This window comes from Eschrichtius robustus, chromosome 20 (assembly GCF_028021215.1).
Source record: "Eschrichtius robustus isolate mEscRob2 chromosome 20, mEscRob2.pri, whole genome shotgun sequence".
In the NCBI taxonomy this organism is placed as follows: domain Eukaryota; kingdom Metazoa; phylum Chordata; class Mammalia; order Artiodactyla; family Eschrichtiidae; genus Eschrichtius; species Eschrichtius robustus.
Window position 1 is genome coordinate 60,592,518 of NC_090843.1, and position 12,063 is coordinate 60,604,580.

Consider the following 12,063-nt stretch of genomic DNA (forward strand, 5'->3'; position numbering starts at 1 on the left):
TCAAGTTCGTCCATGAACTTACTTTAAGCCAATTTTCCTGCCTTTTGTCTCCCTATATCTTTTTTTTTTAATTGAAGTATAGTTGATTTACCATGTTTTGTTACTTTCAGGTGTTCAGCAAAGTGAGTCAGTTATGTATATATGTGTGTGTGTGTGTGTGTGTGTATCTCTCTCTATGTGTGTGTGTATATATATATATATATATATATATATATATATATATTCTTTTTTTTGAATATTCAACATGGATAATGATTGTTAATAGTGAGTAGTAAAAATTATTAATGAATGCTTAGAAGAGGGAAATGCCTGAAAGTCCTTCCTGTAGAACTAGCTTTTGTCTGACATTGCTTTGCATTTTCTTTTTATCTCTAACTTCTTCATTTATGAAATTCTGAATCATTTTCATAGAATAGAGATGGCCCAGGTTTTGCCCTTTGATTCATTCAATTTAGATGCCCATAAATATTTATTTTAGGTTGGTCAGTGATTTTTTTTTATATTATTGAAGTTTGGATTCTTCTGTCTGAAGTTCCATTTCTTCCTTTTGAAGAGGTATCAAAGATGGGTATTGAGAATATTTTATTTATTCATTTACTATCTTCATTACTTTAAAGCCTGAGGTTACACCTTCAGATTACATTTTTTAAAACTATGAAAATGATAGATTCATAAAAATAGCAATAGTACGCTACTGGAAAAAAGGGATTTTTGTCCTAGGGCCTTGTAGTCCTCTAACTGGGACTTTCCTTAATCCAGGGCAGGTAGAATATTATAGGGAGCCCTGAACAAAAAACAACCTATCATAAATTCCCTGAAGCATGAAACTGAGGATCAGTAACAGGAGATGATCTCAATTGCCAAAAGAACATATTCAGGGACTGATGATCTTCTGATGTAACCAGGTCTTCAAACATACTCATTTGCCCTAAGGATTTTATTAAGTGGCTTCTAGGATGAGTTCTATTTTGTATGTCTGAAATAGACTCATATGTCAGAATATTGTGGGGTTTTTTAAAAATATGTAATGGATAAATGACAAGCTACAGTTCTCAGTGTTAACAATTTCTCTGTAAAGCAACTGCTATTTTTAGACTGAAGTATAGACATGTTGATAAATGTAAATGATGAGTAATAATCTTGATTACCCCTAGTATTTGAAAATGTAATTATTAAAGCAATGCTAACCTACCAGAAAGTCTGTTATATTTAATGTGTGTAGATACAAATGAAAGTACCTGTAACAGTCAGTCGGTATTTCTTTATTGATTTAATGAATCTAATGCTGACAGATAAGTGGATTTTTAAAGTAAATAACTGTTAATACAGCAGACCCCAATCCCACAATACCATTTTTGTGTATATATATTCTTTTTCAGATTCTTTTCCATGGTAGTTTATTACAAGATGCTGAATATAGTTCCCTGTGCGAGACAGTAGGACCTTGTTGGTTATCTATTTTATATACAGTAGTGTGTACCTGCTAATCCCATGCTCCTACTTTATCCCTCCCCCCTTCCCCTTCGGTAACCGTAAGTTTGTTTCTGTCTCTATATCTTCTTGCATCAGACAAGATTAGCCTGCCACCCTAAACCCCTTCTGAGAAGTCCTTTCCCATAGCCGCTTGTCGAGGCATATGGCTCCAGCAAGTTACTGGCAGGTGTCCACGTTCCCTACCACACGTGTCCAATTTGACCAGTACTGGAAACATGGTCAAAATCTGGTTGGCGACCGTATCTGTCATCAAGGCTAATGAGGTTCACCTTTGTGAGATTTCAACTGGCTATGTAGGTAAGAAATCATTCATTGCTGCGGGGAGCCAAAGTGAAAAAAGAAAAAAGAAAAGAAATGCAGAGAGAGAGGACAATACACAGCTTTCACGAGGCAGAAGATGTGAGGAGGCAGAAGCCATGCGTACGCTGAAGTTGTGAGGGTGACGGGTAGTCAGCTGAAGCTCAGCGTCCCAGGGAGGGATCCAGAGGCAGAGCAGAGCTGAGTCAATTAACAGCCAAGCACTAGGTGGAGATCAGAAAACATCTCCACTGAAGGAGCTGCAAGGAAACTTGGTCACTAAGCTGCTTTGTGCCCTGAAACACGTCTGCCTCCTGAGCCTGGGGAGTCCCAGGTCCCTGCAGGATTCCCGGTCCCGTGTGAGTCCCGCCAATAAGCAGGATGGGGCATCCATTCCTTGGCACCAAAAGAGTAGAGCGCACCCTCAATGGACAGAATGTTCCAGCCTCACTCACGTGCTGAGTCTTCCCTTAACACCCTGCTGTTTCTCTGTTCAGGCTGATCGCCCCTCCCTTCCCCTCCTCCGTGCACCTGAATCTTATTCTTCAAGACCTCACTTGGAGGGAATCTTCCCAGCTAAGTATTCCTTGATCCTCTTGCCCTTCCTCCCTGCCTGGTTAGTCCTTCTTTCCCCCAGAGCCAGCATCCTCTTACCGGCAGCCCTCTGCATTTCGTTCTGCCGTTTTTAAAGTTACCCACTGCAGGTCTGCTCAAGCGACTTGAAGACTTGTGTCCTTGCCATTTCCAGCTCAGGACTTGCACGTGGTCAAGGTTTAACCAGAGCTGGAGGAGGTCAGAGAAGGTCTGATCGTCCCTCTGTCTCTGGCATGGCCTCTGCATCCTCAGCACCCGCAGCCATTTTACAGTGCAGAGGACCTCAGTCCAGAGAAGTGACGAGATTTGACAGCACTGACATGAACAGCACTTGAGGACGGGAAGGACCAGACGTCCCTGGCGGGTCCCCTTTCCAAAGCCCGGTCTCCTTCACACTTCTAAATCCCTTCTCCACACTTCAGCTCAGGGGACCTGCGAGAATTTCAAGGGCTTTCAATGACCGTTTGCAATTAACTGTACGGGAAATATCTCCAGTCAATTAGTGCTGGCACGTTTCCAGGGCTGTCACCGACCTGCTCTGGAGCAATCAGGCTTAATTATCTTGTTGTCTTTTCTTTCTTTCTTTCTTTTTTTAAATGTTATTCTCATTTGCTAGGGTTTCTATAAACAAGTAGGTAAGCAGAGATTTTAATTTGAATGTAGAAGATTTGGACAAAGCAACTGTATTTTACAAACAACTCAAAAGTTTTAAAAACCTCAGCTGAGTCCCGTAGTTGGTAGTTATAGGTCCTGCGTCTCCTTCTAAAATGACTAGAATCCCTCCCAGGGAGCAGGCGCAGGGATCACCGGAGAGGGAAACTCACTTTTTCATTTGTTTGGGTTTTGACCACCATGGAGCACAAAAGAGGAGCTGGGGCGGGGACAGTCGGTGTCTTGTTGGGTTCAACCTCTCCAGACCCAACAGTAAACTCACTGAACCAAACTAAACAGCCATTTAATAGTAACTCAGGGCTGCTTAGGGAGGGAGCAAGGTGCAGCACAGAGTTTCACAGTCTAGTTCTACGGATGGTTAGCAGGTGTTGGGAGTGAACGGCTGGTGTTTCTGCCTGCCTCCCCGTCTGTTTTTCCCTCTGGGAATGGGCAGCCTTATTTTTCTCAGGAATCAGTCCTCTGCCATCCAGGGAGGCTGAGCCCTCAACACCCAGCTCCAGATTCAGGTGGCTGATCAACTATCCTGCATTGTCTGACTACAGTTGTTGGCTTGGGATGGACAAAGGTCCAAGGCCGGGCCAAGGAGAGGCAAGCATGCAATGTTTTCTGGGACCTTAGGTTAAGGGCAGCTCTCTCTCTGCGGCGGTGTTAGGTTCTGAGCATGAGTATCCTGTCCTGTCAGCACCTCTGTTGTTGCTTCAAGAGAATGAAGGAAAAACAAAGGAAAGCAGAGGAGAGAGAGGGAGAGATTGAGAGAGACAGAGAAGGGGAGAGAAATAGTCCTGATTGAGTTGATACCTTCATCAAGCTATGTCATTGACTTTTCAGTTATTTGGCCAGTAATTCACCTTTTCCCTCCCTGATCCTATTCAACTTGTGTGTATCACAACTCAAAGAGTTCTATAATATAATACTATACAAATGTAGTATTCCAGGTAAAGGTTTTCAAGGTCAAAAATTGGGACTTAACTATTTATTGTCAACCACATGTGAGCAGTCAAACCCCATTTCAATGGAAGCTCCCTTGAGAGCCTGAAGGAGAAATCAAAGTAGGATTAATCTTTATGGAGGGAACAGCTTCATGTTACCTTTGTTCCTCCCCTGCCCTGGGGCACCTGTAACCTTTTTCTTCAGCATCCTCAAGAATTTGAGCAGGGACATATATACACTAATATGTATAAAATAGATAACTAATAAGAACCTGCTGTATAAAAATAAAATAAAATGCAAAAATTCAGTAAATAAATAAATAAATAAAATGAAAAGAATTTGAGCAGTGACCTCGGAGCTGCTAGCCTCTCAGGCACTTCCCTGAGCCCAGAGACGACGTGGCTGCATCTTGGCTGCCTGGGGTCCACAGCATCCCGCTCCCACTTGGCAGCAGTGCAAAGGGTGCCATTCTGCCCATATTCTGCCCGTAACCGGCTGGCTGCGTGAACTTGGGAAAGGCACACTGCTACCCTCTATCTGCGCTTCCCCACTGCAAGGTGGCAAGGCTGGCTTTGGCGTGGTTCCCGGGGTCCGACCTGTGATGCCAGCTGATCTGTGTGTGACCCCTTTGGGTCCTTGCGTTGCTCTTGCCCCGTTCCAGCCTCTTTGCCCAGGGACCTCACGCCGACTCCCAAGAGATCTCAATCGCCCCTTCCCTCTCAGCTTTGGTTCTGCAGAGCTCCTGGTGTTTCCCTCCCCAGACCAGCCTGGTGGCTTCAGGATCCCACACTCCACTGTACCTATTTAACTGTTAACGTTCACGTTTGGGCTTCCTTCGGTCCTTGGCGTCACTTAGAAAGAAGGGAGAATTTGCTCGCAGTGAGATCCTGGTTTCCGGAGGCTCAGGAGGAGCATGGAGGGAGGCTGGAGTCGGCACGTGCTCCCAGCCTTGGGCAAGTGACCGGGGAGGAGCTGGGTAGCAGGCATTGTCCCTGTTACCACTGACATTAATTGCACAATTGAAAAGTGAGCAAGAAAAGAAACGCTTGGTGTGTGTTTGAAGCAAGACAAGAGAAAAGCTCGTCACAGGACTCGTCCTTCCGGGCTGATGCAGCCTGGCCTTTATGCGGGGAGAACTGAACTTTAAGTCTTCACATGAGTCCGCAGGGGTGAGGAAGCTGTTGTGCCCTTAGCGGGCTGGATTCCGGGGCATCTGTCCACCCCTCTTGATACAGTGCAGCTGGCCATCCTGGCTGTGTGCCCGGTTCTCAGCATCTCCTGGGTACTGTCCAGTGTACTATGGGATCGATAAACATTTAAATGTCATGCTTCCAGGAGCCATCCGTCATAGTAAGTGTTGTTCAATAAATGTCACCAGAGGGTAACAAAATCTTTCCTACAGAAGGCCCTCTGGCCACCACTTCCCCTCTTGACCGTCCCACTAGGATCATTACAGGGCCTCTCCTGGCTTCAAATTTAATAGCAAAAGATGAGGGCCTGCTTCTGAGCTTGGAACCAAGCGGGGTCTTTTTCCTGGGGCGCCAGCACCCAGGAGCTGGCTGCCTAACGCTGTGTACTTTGTGGTCACCATTAGTGCTGTTTGCCATTTCTGGTTCTTTACTTCCAGAGCTGGGTAGGACTGTATCTCCTGACCCCCTGTGATTGGATGCATCTAAGTAAATCAGTCTGACCAATGCACTGTGAACAGAAGCGACAGGTGTCACTTTTAGACCAGAGCATTTAACTGCTGACACAAGACCCTCTCCAGATCTCTTCTCCTTCTGACATGATAAAGCAAGACGTTTAATATACTGGCTCCTCATTAGCGTGGTTCCTAAGTGACTCCAGTGAGCTGAGCCCTCTTCAGTGGACACGCAGCGTGAACAAGCAATATATGTTATTGTTTGAACCTAATGAAATCTGAGGTGTTTTTGTTACTGCAGCATAACCTAACCTGTTCCGACTGATACAGGCTCCAAATTCCTGAGATATTTGAGAGAAAGGAGCAGTTGCCAACCTAATGCTTCCTCTTGCCTGCCCCAGGCATCTAAAAGAACTGTATAAACTTTGCAGCAGGAATGAAATCTGCCCTTTTAGTCTAAAAATGGCTGTTTTTGCAGCACTGGAGAGATTTCTGGTGGCATGTCTCCAGGAGAGTCCTAGCACACGGGGAAAGAAAGCATCTTCCTGGGTCCATCAGTTTTCATTCCCAAGCAGAGCTGGGGGAAGGTTCTTCTCTTGGGCTGGAAAGTTGGACCGGGGAAGCTGTCAATGTTGTCTCAGGACCCGAGTGGAGGTATGACTGCTGTTTCATTTGCTCATCCTGGAAACGTGTCCAGAAAATATGTCGGGCTTGGGAAAGTGACATATGGTAGGGTTGTGCCTGTAACGTTGGCCCAGAGAGTTTGAATGAGGACACGAGGTCACCCAGCGTTCCTCCAGAAGGCAGCTTCGGTCTCCAGGTCCCAGCCTCCGCTGGCAGCTGGGAGGCTGGGCCTGCCAGAGCTGCGGGGGGATGTAGGCGTATGCATCAGGATGTGGGAGGGGACGCTGAGGAGGCAGGCATCACCCCGTGTCCGGCCAGAGAGGCTGCCCAGGGCGCTGCTTCCAAGACGCGAGGGGAAGGAAAATGCCAACAAAGGGCAGAGGCTGGGCCTCCCCTGGTTGTCCCAGCCCTGCTCCTAGGCAGGGAGTGTCCTCTGATGGGTACAGGGTGGTCCCTTCCCTCCAGCGTGGAGAGCACCAAGACTGGTGCTTCTAGCTCAGCTCTGCCTCCAGATCACGGTAAAGATGCACAGGATGAACAAGGGATGGACGGTGGATGCTGGCATTGCAGGACTTCAGAGCTGGCCTCCAAGAGCCCTTCTGTGAAGTGCCTTCACCGCTGCTGTAAAGCCCTCAGCGACATTTCCAGCAGGGCTGCAGCCTGTGCCTTTCAGAGTTCAATGCCAAAACTTGAGGGAGAAGGCAGGAAGGACAGCTCTCTCCTAGTACCTAGGAGGAGGGCGTTCGGACGAAGGACGGAAGCCGTCCTTCTGGCAGGAACTGTCACTGTCACCTGCTGGTCGCTCAGGAACACTGTCTGCCTGTTAGACACTTCCTGAGTCACATCCCCACGTGCACCTGTCTGCATCTGTTCACCTGCCTGGTTCACAACCAGTACTGCCAAAGGGGTGCCTCTGCACAGGTGAGACGGCACAGAAGGTGTATTGATATTTTAAGCTAGATTAGCTGTGAGCATTCTGAAGGGCCAAGGGTTCTCCAGGGGGCGTCTCTCTCTCTTCCTTGCCCACCTCCCACTAGCAGCAACTACATCGGAAAGTCATCACTGGCTACCTCACTTATCCAGCAACAGGAGTTCTGGGTTTGCTCGTGGCCCTAGATCCTGGGCTACTTGGAATTCGAAGCAGGCTCTCCCAAGTTAACTCTCACATCCTAGCAGTGTCGCTTTTTATTCTTTTCATGACAATACCTTTCATTTGCAGAACTCTTTATACTTTCACATCTGTTATTGCATTCACTTCTCACAGGCTTTTCAAAAATTGCAAGATGAATTTCCATAGTGTACATACAGTATTAGCAGTTCCTTTCCCACCACCAGGAAAACCAAAACCATTTACACAAGCATCCAGTTACAGATATCACGGCTCGTTGTAGACACAATAGAGTGATAGTTTTATTCTTTTCCATCTCCTCTTTCTCCCCCTGCTTTTCCATGATGTGTTTTACCCTTTTAAATGTCCTCCTGATTATATTATATCCATTCCCACTTCTGGGTTCCTGCTGTGTCAAGAAGTATTTTAGCCCAATATCCTTATTCTTTGTTCTTGTTTTACCCTCTTTCCTTTCAACAGGGCACTGTAAACGCTTTTTAAAAAAATTGCAGCTTGCTTTTTTTCTCCCCAGCCTGCCCTCCCCCCAATATCTCTCAACTTGTTCCAAAACTCATGTAACATTTTCAGATGGCCAGTGTTTTCCTGTGTACTCTCTGGGTCCCATGGGTTTTTCTTTCCTCAACCCTCTTAAAATAGAACTAGGCATTCATTCATTCAGTCAGTCAACTATTCAACCAGTGTTTATTGAGCATCTACTTTGTGCTAGACATGGTGCCAGGCACTGGGGATACAGCAGCGAGTGAGGCAGGCATAGTTGCTGCACTCATGATGTCTTATTTTTATAGGAGAGACTAAAAAAGATTTAAGTACCTGAAAATCATTATGTCAGATAGTGATACATGCTCTGAAGAAAAATAAAGCAGAGTAAGGTTATAAAGAGTAATGGGGGCTGCGTTGTTTTTTTTTTTTAATGGTTAAGGAGGCTGCTTTGAGGCAGTGAGGTTGAAGCAGAGACCTGAAGGAAGCAGTGGAAGGCCCTCCCTGCAGGAGGGAGAAGCGCCATATGTGAAAGCCTGAAGGTGAGAGAGCGCAAGGAACACAGAGGAGCCCAGTGAGTGATGGGGAGGCGGGAGGAGGTAAGACTGGATAGCTGGGCTGAGGGACTTTTAGGTCACAGTCAGACTCTGGAGTTGATCTAAGTAGGTCGAGACTCACTGGACGGTGAAAAGCAAGGAGTGACATAGTCCGGTTCATGTTCTACGTGGATCACTCTGACTCTTGGGTGAAGAATTGAGAACATGCAGAATTGGAAACAGAGAGTTCAGGCAGGAGGCCGTGGCAGAGGTCCAAGAAAGATAATGGTACCCTGAACAGGATGGTACTGGTAGAGGTCTCCAGAGAAGTGACTGGATTCAAGCTGAACCTTGAAGGTAGAGCTGATGGTAATTGCTCACGGGCCACACTTAGATGATGTGGGTGTTCTTGGTGTCAGTAAAACTGGATGAACGGCGTTGCCATGAACTGCAGTGAGGAGGTCGGTGGAGGAAAGATGGATGGGGGATGACGGGAAATCAAAAATTCACGTTTAAACCTATTAGGCTTCATACAAAAATGGAGATGTGGGAAGAAAGCAACTGGATAACTAAGGGAGATATTGAGGCCGGAAATACGGACCAGGGGATCATCAGGTGATAAATAAAGTTTAAAGCCATTGGAGTGGACGGGATCACCAGGGAGTGGGATAAGTCAGGAGGGAGGAGAAGGGCGGTCCAAGGACTTAGCCTTAGGGAACTTCAAATTGTGAACGTTAAGAAGAAAAATGGGGACCAGCAGAGAGGATTTAAAAGTAGCCAGTGATGTGGGAGGAAAATCAGCAGAGTGATGGCTCCCAGAAGCCAAGTGAGAAAAATATTTCAAGAAGGAGGACATGATTAGTAGGGCCAACTATTTTGCACCTCATGACACCACAAATCTCATCTGCATCACCAAGTTGAGGAGAGTCCTGGGAAATATTAGGGAGCACAGCAAACACAATTCCTCCTCCTCAGGGCTTCTCTTTTTTTTTTTTTTAAGTCTTTATTGAATTTATTACAACATTGCTTCTGTTTTTTATGTTTTGGTTTTTTGGCCATGGGGCATGTGGGATCTTAGCTCCCCGACCAGGGATCGAACCCACACTCCCTGCATTGGAAGGCGAAGTCTCAACCACTGGACCACCAGGGAAGTCCCAGGGCTTCTGTCTCTTGTAATAAGAAGCATCTTAACTAAAACTGGTGCATAAAGAATATTTTGGTCTTGCCCCTTCTCCACCATAACTTTGCTATTGCTGTTGGCATTAATGTTTCAATGCATAATTTTGAAGTTAGTGTGATTTTAGAAAATAAGAAGGTAGGTCACCTGTGACATCTATCTTGTTTCACCCTTAAGTTCACAATGCATCTGTATCTGGTGGCAACACTAATATCCATTGAAGCCTTTTGCTCTGCAGCTCAGGTCTTCAGTTTAAGGAGGTTTTTCTTTTATTTAATCATTGGTATTTGCTTCTGCTCTATTTGTCTTATCTCTTCCACTGAATACACCATTAAACTGTATTTAGGATCTCTCTTTTATCTATTTGTAGCATCAACCCTTTTATAATTTTTATTTTTTCCTTTTCCTTTTGATTCTGAGTTCCTCAGAATTGTCCTCCACATTGCTAATGTGATTTTTTTTGCACTGAGTCTTTTTAAAATTTTTTATGCAATTAAAAAAATCTATTTTCACATGTCTAAAAGTTCTGTGCTTATCTCATCGAGTTCCCTTTTTATAACTCCCTCTTAGCAGCTGCCTTTTGATCTCACTGTGTTGTCTTCTGTTTTAACATTGTTGATAATACAAGACAAATGTTTAAAATTTATGTCTGTTTCCTGCAGTAAATCTTTTTAAAAACTGTTCTTCTATTGCTTTGTAAGTATTATACTATCCATCTGTGTTTAGGATCTTTTCATAGGTCCCATATTATTTTGTTTCTATTTTTTCGTCTTTGAACAACAAAGCTTCTGTCTGTGTCTAGAACTTTTTTACCAAACTACATGAGCAGATTCTTCTGAAATCATCTCATCTCAATGTCTTAAGCTTGAGGGTAGCCTGAGGACTTGACACCTACAGCTATGGACAGTACCAGAAGGGCAATTTCATGAATAGGCAGTGTCTTTTCTGGATAGAGCCACCGAGCTGGGTATTTAGTTGTCAAATGATCCCATTCCTGGTCCATCACGTCTGGATGAGCCATATTGTTCTGTGGGGTAACGGGGTATTTTGTTGCAGTCTCTAGCCCATTGTTTGGTGTAACTGCCCACACCTTGGTCTATCCATGTGGTTGCCCTTGAAATTCTCCATTGTTCTTCCAGGTACTGCTACCCTCCACATCAAGAAGAAACTTCTCACTCAGCAACACTGTGACCACTTGTGTTGTATTCGACAAACAGAACTCCCTAGGGTTCATCACATTCTCATTTGTTTTGTGTTAACCCACACATAACACATACCTCACACATAAGCCTCCATATGTTAACCCCGTGCTCTTTCTTATGCTGGGAATATATCAATATATCTTTTTTATTTTAACATCTTTATTGGAGTATAATTGCTTTACAATGTTGTGCTAGTTTCTGCTGTGTAACAAAGTGAATGAGCTATACGTATACATATATCCCCATATCCCCTTCCTCTTGCGCCTCCCTCCCACCCTCCCTATCCCACCTCTCTAGGTGGTCACAGAGCACCGAGCTGATCTCCCTGTGCTATGCAGCTGCTTCCCACGAGCTATCTATTTTACATTTGGTAGTGTATATATATCAATGCTACTCTTTCACTTTGTCCCGGCTTACCCTTCCCCCTCCTTGTGTCCTCAATTCCATTCTCTACCTCTGCGTCTCGATGCCTGTCCTGCCCCTAGGTTCTTCAGAACCATTTTTTTTTTAGATTCCTCATATATGTGTTAGCATGTGGTATTTGTTTTTCTTTTTCTGACTTACTTCATTCTGTATGACCAACTCTAGGTCCATCTACCTCACTACAAATAACTCAATTTCATTTCTTTTTATGGCTGAGTAATATTCCATTGTATACACGCGCCACATCTTCTTTATCCATTCATCTGTCGATAGACACTTAGGTTGCTTCCATGTCCTGGCTATTGTAAATAGTGTTGCAATGAACATTGTGGTACATATCCCTTTTTGAATTATGGTTTTCTCAGGATATATGCCCAGTAGTGGGATTGCTGGGTCGTATGGTAGTTCTATTTTTAGTTTTTTAAGGAACCTGCATACTGTTCTCCATAGTGGCTGTATCAATTTACATTCCCACCAACAGTGCAGGAGGGTTCCCTTTTCTCCACACCCTCTCCAGCATTTATTGTTTGTAGATTTTTGATGATGGCCATTCTGACCGGTGTGAGGTGATACCTCATTGTACTTTTGATTTGCATTTCTCTAATGATTAGTGATGTTGAGCATTGTTTCATGTGTTTGTTGGCAATCAGTATATCTTCTTTGGAGAAATGTCTATTTAGGTCTTCTGCCCATTTTTGGATTGGGTTGTTTGTTTTTTTGATATTGAGCTGCATGAGCTGCTTGTATATTTTGGAGATTAATCCTTTGTCAGTTGCTTTGTTTGCAAATATTTTCTCCCATTCTGAGGGTTGTCTTTCCGTCTTGTTTATGGTTTCCTTTGCTGTGCAAAAGCTTTTAAGTTTCAT